At 38.1% G+C, this 18,767-nt stretch overlaps 1 protein-coding gene across 1 annotated transcript in view; it reads left to right on the top strand.

The window, feature by feature from the left end:
- The window catches only part of rxfp2l (relaxin family peptide receptor 2, like), a 90,524-nt gene that overhangs the window by 21,196 nt on the left and 50,561 nt on the right, over positions 1-18,767 (top strand). The window lies entirely within an intron of this gene.

Below are 18,767 nucleotides of genomic sequence, written 5' to 3'. Positions count from 1 at the left end.
CATTTTTGAGTGTGTTAACCTATTGCTGAAATTCTCCCACAGAAGATGACATCTCAGTAAACTCCCACTCTTCATAAAGCATTTTTACTGGTTCAATGCATCATAAAAATCCTTAACTTTCCTGTATCAAGTACATGCAAATCACAAATAGATTGCTAGCAGAATTAAATTGCTTCAATATTGTCTGATGAAGTGTTTCAATTTCAAATGTTTATATTATATTTGGACAAAACTTCTATTTATCTGGACTAACATAAACTAGCATCTCTTGAATCATATGTATAGTATATGCTGTAGTTTCTTAAAGCATGACTTGGAGCAACTAGAATTAATTTTGTGAGTGGGACAGAGAGAGAAGAGAGACCCATTCGTCTCAGGTAACCTGAGGCAAACCACAACAGTTTATTGTGAGCTATTTACATCGATTTCAATAAAGGTTATCCTTAACTATGTTCTTATAGAATCCCCACAGTGTGGAAGCAGGCCATTCAGTCCATCAAGTCCACACCAACCCTCAGAAGAGCACTCCACGCAGACCCACCGCAACCATATCTCTATAACCCTAATCAACCTAGCCTGCACAGCACTCAATACTAGAGACAATTCAGCACGGCCAATCTTCCTAGCCTGCACATTTTTGAACTGTTGGAGGGGATCCACACAGACCTAGGGAGAATGTACAAATGCCACATGTACAATTACCTGAAGCTGGAATTAAACATTGGTCCCTGGTACTCTGAGGCAGCAGTGCTAACCACTGAGCCATCAAGCAGCCCCCATGCTAGTTGTGAAAAAAAATTGCATTTATCTTTTGAAATGAAATGACTCATGTAGCAGCCATTTTATGATGGCACAAACAATGACAATTTTCATTTTTATCATTTTAATATAGAGAAAAAGTTTATTTATAAGGGGAAATGGAGTACAATGTGGTAACGAATGCAAGATTAGGAGGGCCAGCAGCCAACAAATCTCAAAAACAGCTAAGGATTAAATGATCTCTTAATCAAATTTAGGTGATGAATACTAGAACAACTAAGAATTTGAGAATACTTTAATATCAACCTTTCAACTATGCAGTCCTGCTCCGATCTCTCAAAGAATGGCATCCCTGACAGCTACCAGTCCTCAGAGTATCTGGGTTGAATTTATTTACATCTCCTCTTGAGGGAAGTATTTCCATCCTGACTTTCTGTCTCTTAATAGCCCTGTTGGAGTTGAAAATATTCTTTGCTGTACATGCACTTTGCTCCTTTCTTCCAATTCCGCTTGTCTTCTTGACTTTGCTCCCCAGTGTCCCTCACTCTCACATCTAACAATAAGTTGGAGCACTTATTGTAACAAGAACAAGACCATCCAATTATCTTTTCCACTACAAGCTTCTCCTCCACTAGCCCACTGAATCAATTTTCCTCTCATGTTGCCTCACTGTAACAATGAAATTACATCATTTTTTTGTTTCTCTCTTCTAATACACCTTTCATGCTAGCTCCAATCTTTCCTTGTGCATGACACCCATCTCACGCTCTTCTCACCTTAAGCCCACCAAACTGATGACTGAACACTCCCTCCTGGTCCCCATGTTAATTCACATTGTTGCTAGCTCTCTGTCCTCAGGTATGGTCCCTCTTTCTTTCAGAGCTACAACTATTTCCTCAAAATACCACCCTTGATGCCTTTTACATTCCAAACATTTGCCCTGTCTGCAACCTTTCCATATACGTGTTGTGCTCTCTCAAATCCAAGACTATCTGTCTCTGGAATTGAGGAAGTGTGGAGAATTTTTGTGAACCAAAGAGTGGTCAGACTGTGGAACTCTGTGCTGCAGAAAGCAGTTGAGCCAAAACGCTAAATGTTTTCAAGAAGGACTTTAACATCATTTTTAGGGCAAAAGGAATCAAAGGATATAGGGAGAAAGTGGGAACACGGTGCTGAGTTGAATGATCAGCCATGATCATATTGAACCATGGAGCGGGATTGAAAAGCTGAGTAGCCTATTCCTGCTCCTATTTTTTATATTTCTATGGAAATTGTATGATTCAATATGTCCAATTATGTTTCCACAGTGACCACTCAGGGAAACAATGGCCTATTGGTATTATCACTAGGACCATTAATGTAGAAACTCAGCTAATGTCCTGAGTTCAAATCCTACTGTGGCAGATGGTGGAATTTGAATTCAATAAAGAATCTGGAATTAAGGGTCTAATGAAAACCATGAACCCATTGCCATTGTTGGTAGAAAACCCCTCTGGTTCATTAATGTCCTTTAGGGAAGGAAACCTCCTGTCCTTTCCTATTATAGTCTGTATGTGTGCTCACTACGAGCTATAAATGCTAGCCTAGCCAGAGATGCCCACGTCTCGTGAATGAATTATAAAGTAACTATATTGCTCTTATCAAAGTCACAAATGGTGTGCCATGTAACAATGACAATAGTGAATTAATGCTCCTCATCCTTTCTGATCTGTCTTCAGCTTATCACACGATAGGCTATACCATCTTCCTCCAAAGCCTTCCCGCATTTACCCATTGTCTTACCCCACTCTTATCTCACTTGTTATAGTCAGAAAGTAATCTACAATGGCTTCTCTTTCCCTCAAAGATGTCTCCTTGAGTCCCTTCTATATCCCATCTACGTGATGCCCCATGGCAACATCATTTCAAGACAAAGCATCAATTTCCACAGCAACTGATGGCACCCAGTTTTATCCAGAATCCAGCTTTGGACAAGCAGAATTTTCTTCAAACTGAATGTTATGAAAACCACAGTACTTTTTTTTCACTGTCCCTTACAGACTCCAAAACCTAACCACCAGCACCCTTTTTATTGTTTCATATTTGACCATACATCGCTGCTGTCAAGAAGGCCACCTACTTCCACCTGTATAGCATCCCTTGATTCAGATGGTCTACTGTTGAGACCCTCAGTAAAGCCTTTGTTACCCCTAGGTGTGACCATTCCAATTCATACTAGGCTGACCTCTCACTTTATAGTTTGCAGTATTATACATGTGAGGTGAGTTGTGATAAACTGCATGACCGGGTGTTGTAAGCAGTCTAATGGCAGATGCAAATCAATGCAGACAAGTGCAAAGTGGATCATTTTGGTGAAAAGAATGAGGAGAAGCAATATAAAATAAAGTGTAAAACTTCAAAGTTGGTGCAGGAGGAAGGTACCTGGGAATATTTGCTTAAATCAATGAAGATTGGGGGACAAGTTATGAAAAAGCATAAGAACTTTTTCTAAAAAAAAGGACTATGAAGTATAAAAACAAAGAGGTTATGATGACTTGAACAACTCAGCTGGATATTTGTGTCCAATTCTGGGAGGTACACTTTGGGAAGGATATAGAGCTATCGGAGAGATTACTGAAAATATTCGTGAGAATGGTTTTGGGGATGAAGATGTTCATTAATATAGATAGGTTACAGAAGATGAGGATGTTCTCTTTTCATAAAAGAAGATTAAGAGGATATTCGATAAAGGTTTTCAAAATCACAAGGAGTCTGGATGGAATAGATGGGAAGATACTGTTCCCATTCGTGAAAGAATGGAGAACCAGAGGACATTGATGTAAGGTGCTTCAAGGAACACTATAAATAGGAGAACTTTCTTCGTGTAGCATGTGGACAAGATGTGGAAATAACTGCCTAAGGTTATGGTAAAGGTAGATTCTATAGAAGACCTTGAAGAAAATTGAATAATTATATGTAAACATGTACAGTATATCTTTTAAGATTCTCTGAAACCATGCAGAAACCTGAGGTCATCCAAACTTCTGCTGCTGAAAATCCCTAGCTCACATCAGATCCTGTTCACACATCACCTGTGCTCACACTCTGCGTTCTCATTCCTGTTCTCAAGTTTCTCTACTGCTTCACCCATCCCTACCTCTGTAATCCCTCCAGCCTCATAATGCCCTAACTCTACCAATCATATCCGTGCTTTTATTTCTGGCCTGGTTAAATATTCTGATTTTAATTGCTCCACCTTGGCTGCCATGCTTTCAGCCTGCAAACTAGTACCTGCAGGAATTCCTTTCCTAAAGCTCTCTACCTCTCAGCATTTTTCTTTCCTCATCTAAGATACATCTTAAAAACTTCCAATTTGATCAAATTTCCTAATATCTCCTTTCTTAGTTTCGTGTCACATTTGGTTTGATAATTCTCCTGGGAAGCAGGAAGTCCCATTATGTTAAAAGTGCTGCGTCAATACAAGCTGATTTTGTTACCAACCACAGTCCTGAAATATATTAACAGTAATAATTTCTTACTATTTTCACCGAAGTTCAGGTCTAGATGATGCAGCCACTTCTGATTTTCTGATTTATCTTTTGAAAGGTGAGCAATGATGAAAATTGAAAGGATTAAGTCACAATTTGCATGCAGTAAATACACATTCCCATCAGGAATAAATTCTCCACAGGAATAATAATTCAACCACATGAAAAAGAAGGGTAAAGGATAGTATTGTACTAAATGAAGAGGCTTATAATGTCGCCGGGAGATAATAGAAATCAACAAAAGGGACAAAGAAGATTGATGAACAGTACAAGAATATGAGTTTAAGTTGCAAGAAACCTAAAAATCAGTTATAAATTCTTGTCCTGACATACAAAAGGAAAGTGCTTCGTGAAAAGCACTCAGCTAGACATTGATATAGGGCTCAGCTGTTAAACCATCCCATGCAACAATATGTAAATGGACTTGACTCAAATTGAAATGACAGACTGGGGGTCAGTTTTCCTAAACAAGAACGAGATAATGGAAATTAAAATGTGGATAACTAAATGGCTTTGGCCCAGATTTCTGCTTTCTGAAAAGGTCTGGAATGAATGTGGGTTTGGCAAAAAACATGTCTGCTTGTTTAAAATTTTGAACTTCCCTTGGAAAGAGTGCTCATTCAAACATCCCATGGGGAGAAGAGGTTCGTATTAGGTTCAGGCAATTACCCTATCCGTGCGTCCTGTATTGCTGACCTGGGGAAATCTAATTTCCATGTTCCCTAATATTACCTTCAGATTGGATGATTTTCTAAAACCCTCATGAATTTTGAGGAAAGCCTGCTGAAAATGAACATTCTGGTAGGTAGAGTGTTACATATTCACTATTGGATACTTTATTATAAATTAGATTTGTTTTTACTGCAATGATTGATGGTATGGCTGTGATAAGTTAACTGCTCATTTGACCTGTATTGTGTACGTGTTGAAATACATCAAAATAATTTTCACATTGAGAAAAGTGCTGTGTTCAAAACTGCAGGAACTCTTGTGTCATAACCCAAAATAGGTAAAATGTTCATTGTGTTTCACCTTTAACAAGACATTGGTGCACAGCTGCAACTTGGAGAAAAATGCATGTGCCTGTTTCTGGTTGCCTTGATCAAAAGGCAACTTGGTGTAGTTTAGGAAAACTGACCCCTAGTCTGTTATTTCAATTTGAGTCAAGTCCGTTTACATATTGTTGCATGGGATGGTTTAACAGCTGAGCCCTATATCAATGTCTAGCTGAGTTATAAAATCTGTAGAACCATCTATCTCAGCAGGTGGTTGTATACTCTGTTTGATTGACAGTTTTAAGAGGTTATTCAAGAATTCTCCGTCTTTGACGTGGTTACTGAATATATTATTTTGTGTTTATAATTTAAAGGGATTCAGGAATTACTCCTTGGGTCCGGAGTTTTATTTTAGCATATATTCTACTGTGTTTAAACGACAGTTCTAACAGTTAACCTTTTCATGACCATTTCGTATATTTCCCATTGTTGTTACATGGCTACTGAGGTCTACTTGTAGCAGGTGCTGGGTGAATGGCTATGGAGGATGGATGGAGAACATAAAGTGGTCTTGCAGCTGTGAGGAGATCTGAATGGTGTTGAAAAGGGACTATACAGAGGATACGTAAAGGGCACAAACTATATGATGAATATGTGGGGGTGTGGAGCTGTGTGGAGTATGCAGGAGACATGAGGGTGGTTGGGCAGAGGGTTGGGGATAGAAGAATAATGTCAATTCAAAGCTGATATTCCCAACACCGCAGATAGGCATTTGCATGGCACCCACCATCCTCCAGTGATGACTTCAACCTGTCTAAGGAGGTAACGGACCTGAACATTGACAACTACAACTGTCAGAGATGAACTATGGGGAAGATGTCATGAGTTCAGGTTGGTAGGGTTGAGAAGTGGCGCAACTGACATTTGCCGAAGCTAAAATGAAATATGGGCTCACCATTACAGGCAGGAATCTGAAAATGGAGAACTATAGAATAGTTACCCTGATGTCACAAACCAGAGAATTGCTAGTTATTCAGTACAGGATTGTGGACATTCAGGAAATTATAATAGGTTTAGTTGTCACAAATTTATGAAAGGAAAGTCACATTTGATCATTGTTATTAGAGTCCTTTTTGACTTATAACCATTATGGTATACAAAGGTGTCCAGTATATTTGAATTTTCAAAAAGAAACAGTATGTAAGATTGATGGAGACCTACTTCAGGTTTCTACATGTATGCTATACCTCTGGCCATACCTTGTGTGGTCTGCTTGCTGTTATTGAATTAAAAAAGCATACGTATATATGAGCCTTTCATGCAGCTGTAAACTTTGAATGGATGCTGCTTTGGAGTGGCTGAGCCAAACAGGTTGATGTGACAACTGGGTCACAGATTTGGATGTATGCAGATAAAATCTTAATTCAACCCACCAGAAACAGCAACTGAAGTAAGAGAGTTCCTAGGGGATTATAGCAATTTCCCAATCGCAGATGTTAGGCTAACTGGCTGATATTTCCTGCTTTCTCTTTCCCTCCATTCTTGAACATTATGAAAAATGTTTGCTTAAATGTTTACCAGTGATTATCAACTGACTTCCCCTTAATCTGTTTCTGAGCTTCTTCAGACAACTGATTCTTTGAACTTCTGAAATTGCCCTTATTTAAATTAAGGACATTGGTTTGAGACCTGAGTTGCTCTCCTTCAAGCTGAATTTGAAATTGGAGCATGATTCTTAACTATGACATTTTTTAGCGGTTTTGAGAAGATTTGTAGCTCAGGTTGAGGTTCTGGATGTGAGTTTGCTCGCTGAGCTGGAAGGTTAGTTTTCAGACATTTCGTCACCATACTAGGTAACATCATCAGTGAGCCTCTGACGAAGCGCTGATGTTATGGCCCGCTTTCTAACCTAAACAGATAAATAGAAAGCGGGACATAACACCAGCACTTCGTCGGAGGCTCACTGATGATGTTACCTAGAATGGTGTCGAAACGTCTGAAAACTAACCTTCCAGCTCAGCGAACAAACTCACATCCATGACATTTTTAATTAATCCTACCTCAGAAACAAATACCAGATCTAAAATCGCCTGTTTTGGCGTAAGTTCTGCAACATATTGTTCCCAGAAACAATCCCTAATGTATTCTACAGATTCATCTTCCATGTTACCCTTGCCCATGTGCAGATTAAAAGCACCCATGACAATCAAAGTGCCCTTCTTATACACGACCATATTTTCCCAATTTATACTTTGTTCTACAGTGAGGCAATTTTTGGGGAGTATATAGAAGCCTCCTACTCATGGCATTTCTCTTGCTATGTCTTATTTTCACCCAGACTGATTCTGCATCATAATTTATTGCACCAACTTTACTCCCAATACCATCCTTTATTAACAAAGCTTCTCCATCTCCTTTTCCTTTTTGCATATTCTTCTGGAACATCAAAGACCTTTGAATATTAAGTTTCTAGCGTTGGTTGTCCTGCAACCAAATCTTTACAAATACCTACCAAATCATATTCATTTATTTCAATCCATGCTAACAACTCACCTATCTTGTTATATATGCTGCATGCATCTGGGTAAATACCTTAAGTTTTGACTTTTTTCCATTATTACGTTCCCTGATTCTAATTTCTGCTTCACTCCTCTGAGTATATCTTGTACACGTTCCTGTCATTCTTTGCCATTTTTGAAGTTCACCATACTTCAATGTACTAGGGAGGCCACAGAGCTGCTGTAGGCAATGAGGTGGGACTTCATCCTCTTCTCTCTGAGTAGGGACAGTAAAACACATGAATTCACCAGGACAGTGGGCTTTCCCAATGATTCAGGAAACTATTATCAGGCGACCATGTCAAGAAGTTCATCTCAATGAATCCTGTTGTCCTGGGAGCACTCACAATTGTTTATTTATTCTGCAAAAGTCCAGAAACCTGACATCTTCGGGAGAACTCTAAAACTTCAGCCACTACTGCATTTCTGTGGTAATAAAAGCAAAGTATTGCAAATGCTGGAGATCTGAAATAAACATAGAAAAGGTGAGAGAAAGTCAGCAAGTCTGGCAGCAGCTGTGGAAAAAGAAACAGGATGATAGTTTCGAGCCAATTAGACTCTTTGGAACTGAAGGAGGCCGGAGAAATGATGTACTCTAAGGTGGAGGGAAAGGGGTAGGGGAGGACCATATGAAATAGATGGTAAATGTGCTATTAGAGAAAAAGGCAAAGGGAGCACTAATGGTAGTAGAGAAGACATATCGTTGAAGAATAAGTGATAATGGCATGTATTACTGACAGAACATTAGCAGCTATACTGAAAGCAAACCCATGCGAACAAGATCTTGGGAGGTTGAGGAGTGAATGTGTTTTCAGTCAGGTATCTCATGCTCAAGCCCTGAAGGCTGTAAAGTGATTGAGTGGAAATTTATGTTCTGTTCTTCAGTCTTTGGTTGGACCTCACTGGAACACTGTCAAAATAGGCCTACAGAAATGTTTGTGTGAGACCAAGATGATATCTTGGATGGTGTATGCCTAGAAGGTCAGGATCATTCTTATAGACAGAATGGAGGCATTACGCAATGTGGTCATTTAGTCTGCATTTGGTTACACTAATGTAGAGGAGACTGCATTGCGAGCAGTGAATACTGTGGACTAGATGCTCCTGAGGTATTTATAAAGAAATACCAGAGCCATTGTATCTTTTGGAGGGTACTGGATAGTAAAGTGGTTTTCACACTCCCATTTCAACTCCAGGAACTGATTTTGAATCTATGAACAAAGAAATAAGGAGCAGTTATTCAATATTCCAGCAACTGAAAGCTAAAACTAAAAACTCAGGTTCTCTGGGAACTTAATCTCACCCATTCAGGCAGCTTCTAGTGTTCCAACTTAAAAAAAACCCAAGTCTCACAAGCTATTTATCTCAGTGGCCTCACAACTGTCTGGTCCAACAGAGACAATGTCTTCTAGTTATAAAATAAGTGCTTGATCTAGGAATTCTGTAAACTAAAAGGAAGAAAATATTTATTTCAATAGAGAAGCTGTCATCCAAAAAGAAAATTCAGGAGATTACACACCTTCCAGGTCAAGTAATAGACCAACAGTAATGTTCACAAAGAATGATGTCCACCACAAAATATATCCAGCAATAAAAGATCTCTTCTAAGTCCTTGCCTGGCTAGCATAAAACAACCTGGCTATTTCAGGTATGGTTTCACCAATCCTCTTACTTGGACAGTTGAGTTGAAAGGTACATCAGTATGCCAGATGAAAGGTTCCATGTGAAATGTGTTTATGTACTCTTAATCAAATACCACATGGGCAGCGATTCCAAACAACTATCTGCCCTTAATTTGTCAGTTTGACGCAAACAACCTGAGAATCGCTACGTGATGACAGAAGTGGAAAACCTCATTTTGATTATTGCACGAATGAGGAAATAGTAGAAAATACTTTACCTTGCATTTAATCATGTAGAATCCAATGCAAGGGGATTCAATACAAATGCTAGGTGTCTACAATGGGGCAGCATTTAATTTTCCAGCAACTATCATGTGACTAGAAAATGCCAAAATATATCAGAAGTAACTCACCAGTTGTTGAGGTTAATCTGATACAATGTGATTGACTTGATAGTATTCATTCTTCTAACTGAATGGGTTGTGGTCTGGGTGGACATTGATAAAATGTTAGAAAAATAGAAAGTTTGTAATCATTATGCTTACAGCATGCCTCAAATGAACATACACAAGGGATTAGATTTTAAAGTGCATTTGTTATCATTGTTGCAAACGTGGAAGAATTTGGCCAGAACTCCAAACTCCTACTTGGAATCACTTACATCATCCAAACAAGCATTTGGATTTGGTTTAACGTGTCAGCTGAAAGACTATTAATCTCAAGATATAATGGCAAACATTTGACTTTAAACTGATGCTATCAAAAGCAGATTAGCTGGTCATTCATCTGACTGCTACCTGTAGGAGCATGCTGTTCACAAAATAGCTGCCACATTGGCCTGTATAAAATTGACTGCACTCCAAAAGGAACTCATTGTACATGACGTTCTTTGCAGTGTTTCAAGAGATGCGATAAATTCTTATGTTCATTCCCATCAGGTGGCTACTTATTAAAATAAGCTTAATGTACTGCTCATTCTTATTAGCTGCCTCTGTGTTATCAGGAAGCATGATTGTTTTTCACGCAATACATAATATTAAAACTGTTGGAAGTCCTTGCTCTACTGAACTAGAACCAATTTTTACCTTCAACATTTAAACATCCTTAATAGGCTTGACATTGTGCACAGCTGCTTTCTATAGCTTCCTTTTGTTTATGAAAGAAGGCTTTCTTTCCCTCTTTGTTTCACCGATTAGGATTGCTGTCTCTTTGTGACTTGTACTTCTTGTATTGTGACTTTGAATTTCCCACTTCAATCCTTACAATGCTATCTCTTCTCTGAATGAACTTGGATTCAAATGAACTAAATGAACAATGAATTCTTCTCTAAATGAACCCCAGTGATAGCCATCCTTCTTTAACCTGAATTCATGTTTAGGTTATTGACGACAAAATTGTGAGTTGTGCACAACAAGCTTGAGCATGCAAAGTTGTTTCACAGATCTTCTTGACCACACCTTAGATCTATGATGTTGGTCTGACTTCTATGGAGTCAAATACAACTTACCTCCATCGACAGTTGTTTCACAGATCTGTTTTGAAACTCAAGTACCATATCTATTGGTTAAGTGTCTTTTGTTATTAAAATCGTAAATGATATAAATTAGAAATATGAAATGCCGTGAGGTACATGTTTGACCTTGTTCTCCTGCTTTCTAAATTAATCAGCCTGTTTTTGCTCCAGAAGAATCTCTCGATGGCTCTTGAATCTATTTATACTACTTATATCAATTGTCTTCTCCAGTAACCAGCCCCTCCACATTGAAATATTTCACTATAGTAAACAATTTGACTCATTCAGTTTTGTCCTTTTCCACTTGTGATGTTTTAAATTTGCACATCACATCTATGAGAATACAAAAAGCAATTTACCTAATTATTCTGCAGCAAGATGGGCCATAAATCCTGGCTTTGCCAGTGACACATCCAGTGAACTCATTAAAAAGAAAAATAGAAAACTCCTTGCTTTGACTAATTCATCAGTACACACAATATTACACAATGACAAATGCCTTAAATAGAAACCTGATGTTGTTATTTTCTAAGGTGACCACTCATCGTGCTTTGTAGTATTTTCCACCTCTACCATTATGTGGCACTAGGTAGAGGTTGTTTGAAGTAGCTCACTGCCGCCAATCATCGTTTATCTTTGCTTTGGTTTGGGCCTATCTAGTGTTTAGTGGTAGAGGATGCACTCTGATAAAGTATCTACAAAAGAGGCACTTTATTTGGATATCAAGGATTATTGGATGTTAACAATAAGTACAATTACAAGTATAATAACTTGGATCTTAGGAGTTTCTATAGATACATCTGCTATCTCCAGAAGCTGGAGTGGAACTCCATGGTTCTGGCCACAGACCCGGAGTGATATCACAGTAATGGATGGAGCTCATGTAATATATTAGTAATCACTCAGTACCATTAGCTTATGCAACCTATCACCCTAAGTTCTTTATCCACCACAGTTAGCCAATTATCAAATTATATCACATTTACTCTAACTTCATCTCCCCCAAGTAGCTGGTTTCACAATTTGAGGTCATCTAGATGTTTAAAACTTATCTTAGAATACACTGTCTTTGGAATTGGAAGAATGGTAAGTCTCTTGCTGAAAGAATGTTGACCTTGGTTCTGATCCGTGGATCAGCTCTTCACTAAATGGTCTTTTATTGCCTGGATATATTTTGTGATGGACATCATTCTTTGTGAACGTTATTGTTGGCCTATGACCTGATCTAGAAGGTGTGTAACCTCCTGAATTTTCTTTCTGGATGACAGTTTCTCTATTGAAATAAATATTTTCTCCCATTTTGTTTACTGAATTCCTAGATCAGGCACTCATTTTATAACTAGAAGACATTGTCTCTGTTTTTCAATAGCCTGGATGTTGGACGAGACAGTTGTGAGGCCAATGAGGTAAAAAACTTGTGAGTCTTGGGGTTTTTTTAAGTTAGAACAATAGAAGCTGCCTGAATGGGTGGGATCAAGTTCCCAGAGAACCTGATTTTTTAGTTTTAGCTTTCAGTTGCTGGAATCTTGAAGCTGGATGTGGAAGCTTTTATTCTTCTCTCTACTATAGCTAATATATGGGGTTCTCTTTCTGCTGCTGGAGTTGCATGTGAGACAATCTATTATACTGAATTTGTCTTTTCCAAGGTCATGTTTATAAAATGTTACTATATTGGAACATTTGATTAGCATTAGTTAATATTATATTTCAATAGAGTTACTGCTAAGCCAATTATTTTCTTTTGTTTTTATTTTATCTGTATTTTAATTGGAGTGTTAAAATAAAGTGTGTTTTGCTTAAAGTGACAATTGAGTTGCATCTGGAATGCAATGCCTTACATTTACCTTTAAAATAAGAAAAAAGTTAGGGTCTCAGCTAGCTTCTTAAAATATTTTGTAGGGGTTTAGTACAGTCCATAACACAGTTCCATCTTCTTGACCACACCTTAGATCTATGATGTTGGTCTGACTTCTATGGAGTCAAATACAACTTACCTCCATCGAGTTGTTGATCAGGCTAGACACATTCAGTTGTCCTTCGTAGCTGTTTGACTGATAAAGCAACATTTTCATTATCAGTGTTTCCCACATTTTGTAATTGCAAAGTGGAGATTACCACCTTTTCCATGGCTTTCCTGCCTTCTGCTATCAAAATAAAGTTGATTCTGGAATGAAAATGAAGTTGCTGGAAAAGCTCAGCAGGTCTGGCAGCATCTGTGAAGGAACAAGCAGAGTTAACGTTTTGGGTCCAATGACCCTTCAGTTCTGAGGAAGGTTCACCCGACCTGAAACATTAACTCTTTTTTCTTCACAGATGCTGCCAGACTTGCTGAGCTTTCCAGCAGTAGATAGCAGGAACTGCAGATGCTAGAGAATCTGAAATAACAAGGTCCAGAGACAATCTATTTTACTAATTTGCCTTTGCCAAGGGCGTGTTTATGGAGTGTTATTATATTGGAACAGTTGATTAGCAGTAGTTAATATAACACTTCAATAGAGTTACTGTTAAGCCAATTATTTTCTTTTGTTTTTATTTTATCTGTATTTTAACTGGAGTGTTAAAATAAAGTGTGTTTTGCTTAAAGTGACAATTGAGTTGCATCTGGAATGCAATGCCATTCATTTGTTCAGACTTTTTTCTGAAGAAGGGTCCAGACCTGAAACATTGGCCTTCCTGCTCTTCTGATGCTACTTGGCCTGCTGTGTTCACCCAGCTCTGCACCTTGTTATCTGAGCTTTTCCATCAACTTTGTTTTTGTTTCTGATTTACAGCATCTGCAGTTCTTTCAATTTTTACAAAATTGATTCTGCCTGAATAAAGTTGTTGCTTTCAACTTTGCACAGTCTAAAGTGTCAGCACTTTCTTTGACATAGCTTGTAAAATAAATTTCTTTAAATATATAAATTATCCAGCTTTATAAATCTCCCTGTCAAATAGTGGCTGAAGTCCTAATTTTTAAAAATCTTTAATGTTTTCTTTGCCTTTTCTTCTTCTGCTGGCTTTGTTCACTAGATTTGTTTATGTTTGCTTTTCTTCAGCTTAACTATATTCAAGGCCTGCCCAATTCTGAAGCCCCAGTCTAAATTTATTTTCTGGACCTTTCAGAGTTCTTGGTAGTGGTGTCTCATGGAACATACTGTTGTCGTCAGCAATACAGGACAATCCTTGCCTTCCTTTTCTGATAATTGAGGCACTTTTAACAAAGGTACGCTTTTTTCCTTTACGATCTTGGACTTTATCTCCTGAAGCTTTCAGTTGGCTTTGACAGAGCCTTCTTAAAGGACTTTGTATTATCTATGTGGCTGGCTTTTCTCCCTTGTCCCAGCCTGGCAATTTGAAAATTATATTTTCTATTGGATCTTTTGGATTTCTTCTCTCATTGTGGAGGTCAGTTCGGCACAACTGACACCATGTCTTATTTTTCAACATGACTGCTTATGGGACCTTGCGAAGATAATTGAAAGTTCTAAAAATTTATTTCCTTGCTTTTGGGGAGTAAGGACAATGTATGAAGGCTGACTCATTTTACAGAAATGGTAACATCCATGCATAGAAGTCAACGATTTACAGTATCCGCAGTTCTTTCAGTTTTTACAAAGTTGATTCTGCTTGAATAAAGTTGACGCTTTCAACTTTGCGCAGTCTAAAATGTCAGCACTTTCTTTGACATAGTTTGTAAGATAAATTTCTCAGGTCTGCTGCACCTTTCCATTAGATCATGGCTAATCTCCACCTCACTTTAAATTATCTAATGTAGTTCTCTATCCCTTTATATCTTTACAGAATTAAAAGCTCACAATTTCAATATAGAAATCTCCAATTCTTGTCCCTCAGCTGCAACATGTTAGGAGTGGATCATTTCAGATTTCTGTTACTGTTTTTGGGCCTAAGGTAGCAAGGCTGGAGGGTGGTCAGAAAGAATGGGGGCTCGGGGCAAAGGGTGTCTGCAAAGGTTACAAGAACAGCAGCAACGAAGGGGAGGGGTGGTGAGGAGCAGGATAGCAAAAATGGGGCACAAAAGGAGAAAGAGTAATTTTGAATCTTTCAACAAAGGTTTGGTGTATGAGGTGAACATTACTATTGTAACAAATATTGTCAGTTGGAAAGTTTAATCTTGAGCAGTTTGTTTCATAACGACATACATTTATGTGTTATTACATCTCAAAGCATCTCACACAGTGTGATTTACTTGTAGTACGGCTAGTTGTGTTAGAGTCAGACATGTAAGCATTTAGCTGTGGCTTCATCAATCCACAGGAAGCATGGTTACAGTGTTTTTTTTGTTTTTGTATCGGTATGTGTGCTAGTTCATTTTCTAAATAAAATTCCAACTCATGCCAGTTATCTCATGCCAATTTAAATATCATGGCATCTTGAAATTATGTTTGTGATGTTTAACTGCGTGATGATAATTTTTGAGGAAATTGATTAATTCCTCTAATTCTGTTTCTGTGTGAGTCCAAATACTGTCATGATCCCAGCTGATGATATTACTGGACAAGTCTGATGCCAGAATTAAATTTGGTCATATTTGTTAAACATGTGGTCATTCACTGAAACATAGTCACACTGAATTGGAGCTTCTTTAACAGAAAAGAGGCTTTATTAGACAATAGGTAAAATCAAAATGAAGTTATCTATGTTTGGAATCCAATTTAGAAAACAAACTTAGAAACACAGACTCAGACAAAGTTCAATCCACACCCCAAAACATCACTTTACAGATGTTCAACTCCAAAGGAATTAACTTTCTAAATCAAATCTTGAAGTTCAATTTCAAGTTCAAGTTCAAGAAACCATCAAAAAAGTAACCAGGTACCATTGTTTTAAAACACAAACTCTAAAAGTTATATTAATATATATATATATAAATCATACACATTTCATTACAACACTCCATAGGTCAATACAAAAACAAAAGCTAGCGTCGCTATGTGATTGCATCAACCAATAAAGCAGTTTGTAAGAATACAAATAGATCCCATGGAAATCAAATAGTAACATTTGAGAAAATCTTGAGCAGTTTTTGAAATAAAAATTATTTTAAATTTTGGCTCATAGTACGGTAGTACGGTTAGCATGCTGCCTCACAGTGCTAAGGACCCTGGTTTGATTCCACCCTCGAGTGACTGTGTGGCGTTTGCACATTTTCCCCATGTCTGTGCGGGTTTCCTCTGGGACGCTCCAGTTTCCAAAGATACGCAGGTTGGGTAGATTGGCCGCGCTAAATTGCCCATAGTGTCCAGGGGCGTTCAGGCTGGGCGGATTAGCCGTCGGAAATGCAAGTTTATAGGGACAGGGTAGGGGGTTGAGACCAGGTGGAATGTTCTTTGGATTTTCAGTGTGGATTCAATGGGCTGAATTGCCTACTTCCACACTGTAGGGATTCTATGATTCTAATTTCAGAACATGTTCCATCAATGTGAGAGGAATTAGTTTCTGTTGATCTAGTCTACTGAATCCTTTTAACATTTTAAATTTTTGATCAGATCATCCATTGTCATGGGAATATAGGGCAGGTTTATGTAACCTGCCCTCCCGAATTAGCCCCACACACTCCAATAGGTTATAGTATTAACAATTTGTGGAAAGAACAAGTTTTATTGACCAAATAATTCCTTCTCATTCAGTGCACATTTTGTGTTTATTTGTAATGTAGGATTACCTTCACTGAGAGACATCATTGGATGCATTTACAGTATAAATTCAGCACTGGTGCAGTGTTTTTTCACCTTATACTGACACAAAACGTATGCTCTGTAACTTAACAGTTACAGTGCAATTTGATTACAAAGCAGAGCATAGCAAAAGTTAATCTTTGAAGAAATCTCACTTTCACTCCTGTGTCAAGTTGTTTCTCGACTTTAGATTCTTCATTTATTCTATTACTGCAGCATGGTGATAAGCAAAGCAAATACACACTTTGAAAACTGCAGCTAGAGCAGACTTACTGAATGACTATAGTGTGGCCAAAAGACGCTGATATTGTTTTAACATTTATATCACTGCACTGTAGCCAAAATCTCCTCAAATGTTCCAATACATTGTGCATAATTCATCAAGGGCAGAAATTCGGAACAAATTCATAACTGAGATGGTAAGAAAAGAACATTCAGTTATTGTATAACGATGAGTTTTAGATTAATTGAAGAATGGGGTCGGGGAGGCCCAGGAAACAAACCTCATGAAAATCATTATTAATATATAAAGCAGTAATATTTGAAGGACTGAAACCAAAAATGGAAACTGAGGATTACAACAATTTTTAAGATAGTCTTCGAAATAAGAATTTCCTCAAGTCTTTGCGAATTAAGAACAGCAAATGCAAAATTAGAAACAAAATGGACAAACTCCTTTATTTTCATATGCTATTTTTATGATACTTGAATAGGTCAAAGTTAAAATGGTGATCAATGGCTTCCATATGTCTGCAGTAAAGCCCAGTGTCTGCAGTAAAGAACTGAAAGGACATGGAAAGATTAAGGAAATTGGGAATCAAAATGTCTCGGCAAGTAAAAGGGACCCTCATTGAATCTGGTGGACTGGTGCTGTTGAACAATGTTTCCCCATTATCCTTTCTCCACACATTACATTTTCTTCGTTTGTCTGTGTTTGTCTATATGTATGTGGTTTAAGAAGGGACTTAGCCAGTAGAGTTACATGTTGATAATTCATGCTTTTGTTTGCTTTCAGTTGGATTTTTTTTTCTTGGTTAATAATTGGTAGTTTCTTGTTAATTACAGAAACCTGGTCAGTGTCTTTTTTTTAACCGGAGTTCATTAGATTTTACATAGAACGCAGAACATAGAACATTACAGTGCATTACAGGCCCTTCGGCCCTCAATGTTGCGCCAACCTGTGAACCCAATCTGAAGCCCATCTAACCTATACTATTCCATTATCATCCATATGTTTATCCAATGACCATTTAAATGCCCTTAAAGTTGGGGACTCTGCTACTGTTGCAGGCAGGGTATTCCATGTCCTTACCACTCTCTGAGAAAAGAGCCTACCTCTGACTTCTGTCCTATGTCTATCACCACTCAACTTAAAGCTATGTCCCCTCGTGCTAGCCATCACCATCCGAGGAAAAAGGCTCTCACTGTCCACCCTATCGAATCCTCTGGTCATCTTGTATGTCTCTATTAAGTTGCCCCTTAATCTCCTTCTCTCTAACAAAAACTGCCTCAAGTCCCTCAGCCTTTCCTTATAAGACCTTCCCTCCATACCAGGCAACATCCTGATAAATCTCCTCTGCACCCTTTCCAAAGCTTCCACATCCTTCCTATAATGCGGCGACCAGAACTGTACGCAATACTACAAGTGCGGCCACACCGGAGTTTTGTACTCTTGCAACATGACCTCATGGCTCCGAAACTCAATCCCTCTATTTTGTGTAATTGGATTACATTTTTAACTGTTGTGATGACCCCAGGACATATGGGGCTCAAATATCAACTCACTTTCCCAAGAGGGTCATGACAAAAGCAAGAAGTCAGAAGCTAAAAATGACATGCCATGGCAGATTAGAATAGAAGAGCAAAATTGAAGCAAAAGAAAGGACGATATTATTAACACAATATAAAGCTTCAATTACTGATTGGTAAATATTGGTGCCTGCAGAATCTTGGGGTGCATTAGGAATCCATATATTGTAGTGCAGAACACCGTTCAAGCTTAAGTCATACATCTGATGATTTGTAAATAGAATTGACATTTTTTCATGAGTTCAAATTTAACACTGGATTAAAAGGTGTCTTCCCTCACATAGTGCAGTCACATTCAATTTTCAA

Source organism: Stegostoma tigrinum, chromosome 15, assembly GCF_030684315.1.
Source record: "Stegostoma tigrinum isolate sSteTig4 chromosome 15, sSteTig4.hap1, whole genome shotgun sequence".
Classification (NCBI taxonomy): Eukaryota; Metazoa; Chordata; class Chondrichthyes; order Orectolobiformes; family Stegostomatidae; genus Stegostoma; species Stegostoma tigrinum.
Note: the sequence above shows the minus strand (reverse complement) of the source record. Positions and strands in the feature narration are given on the sequence as shown.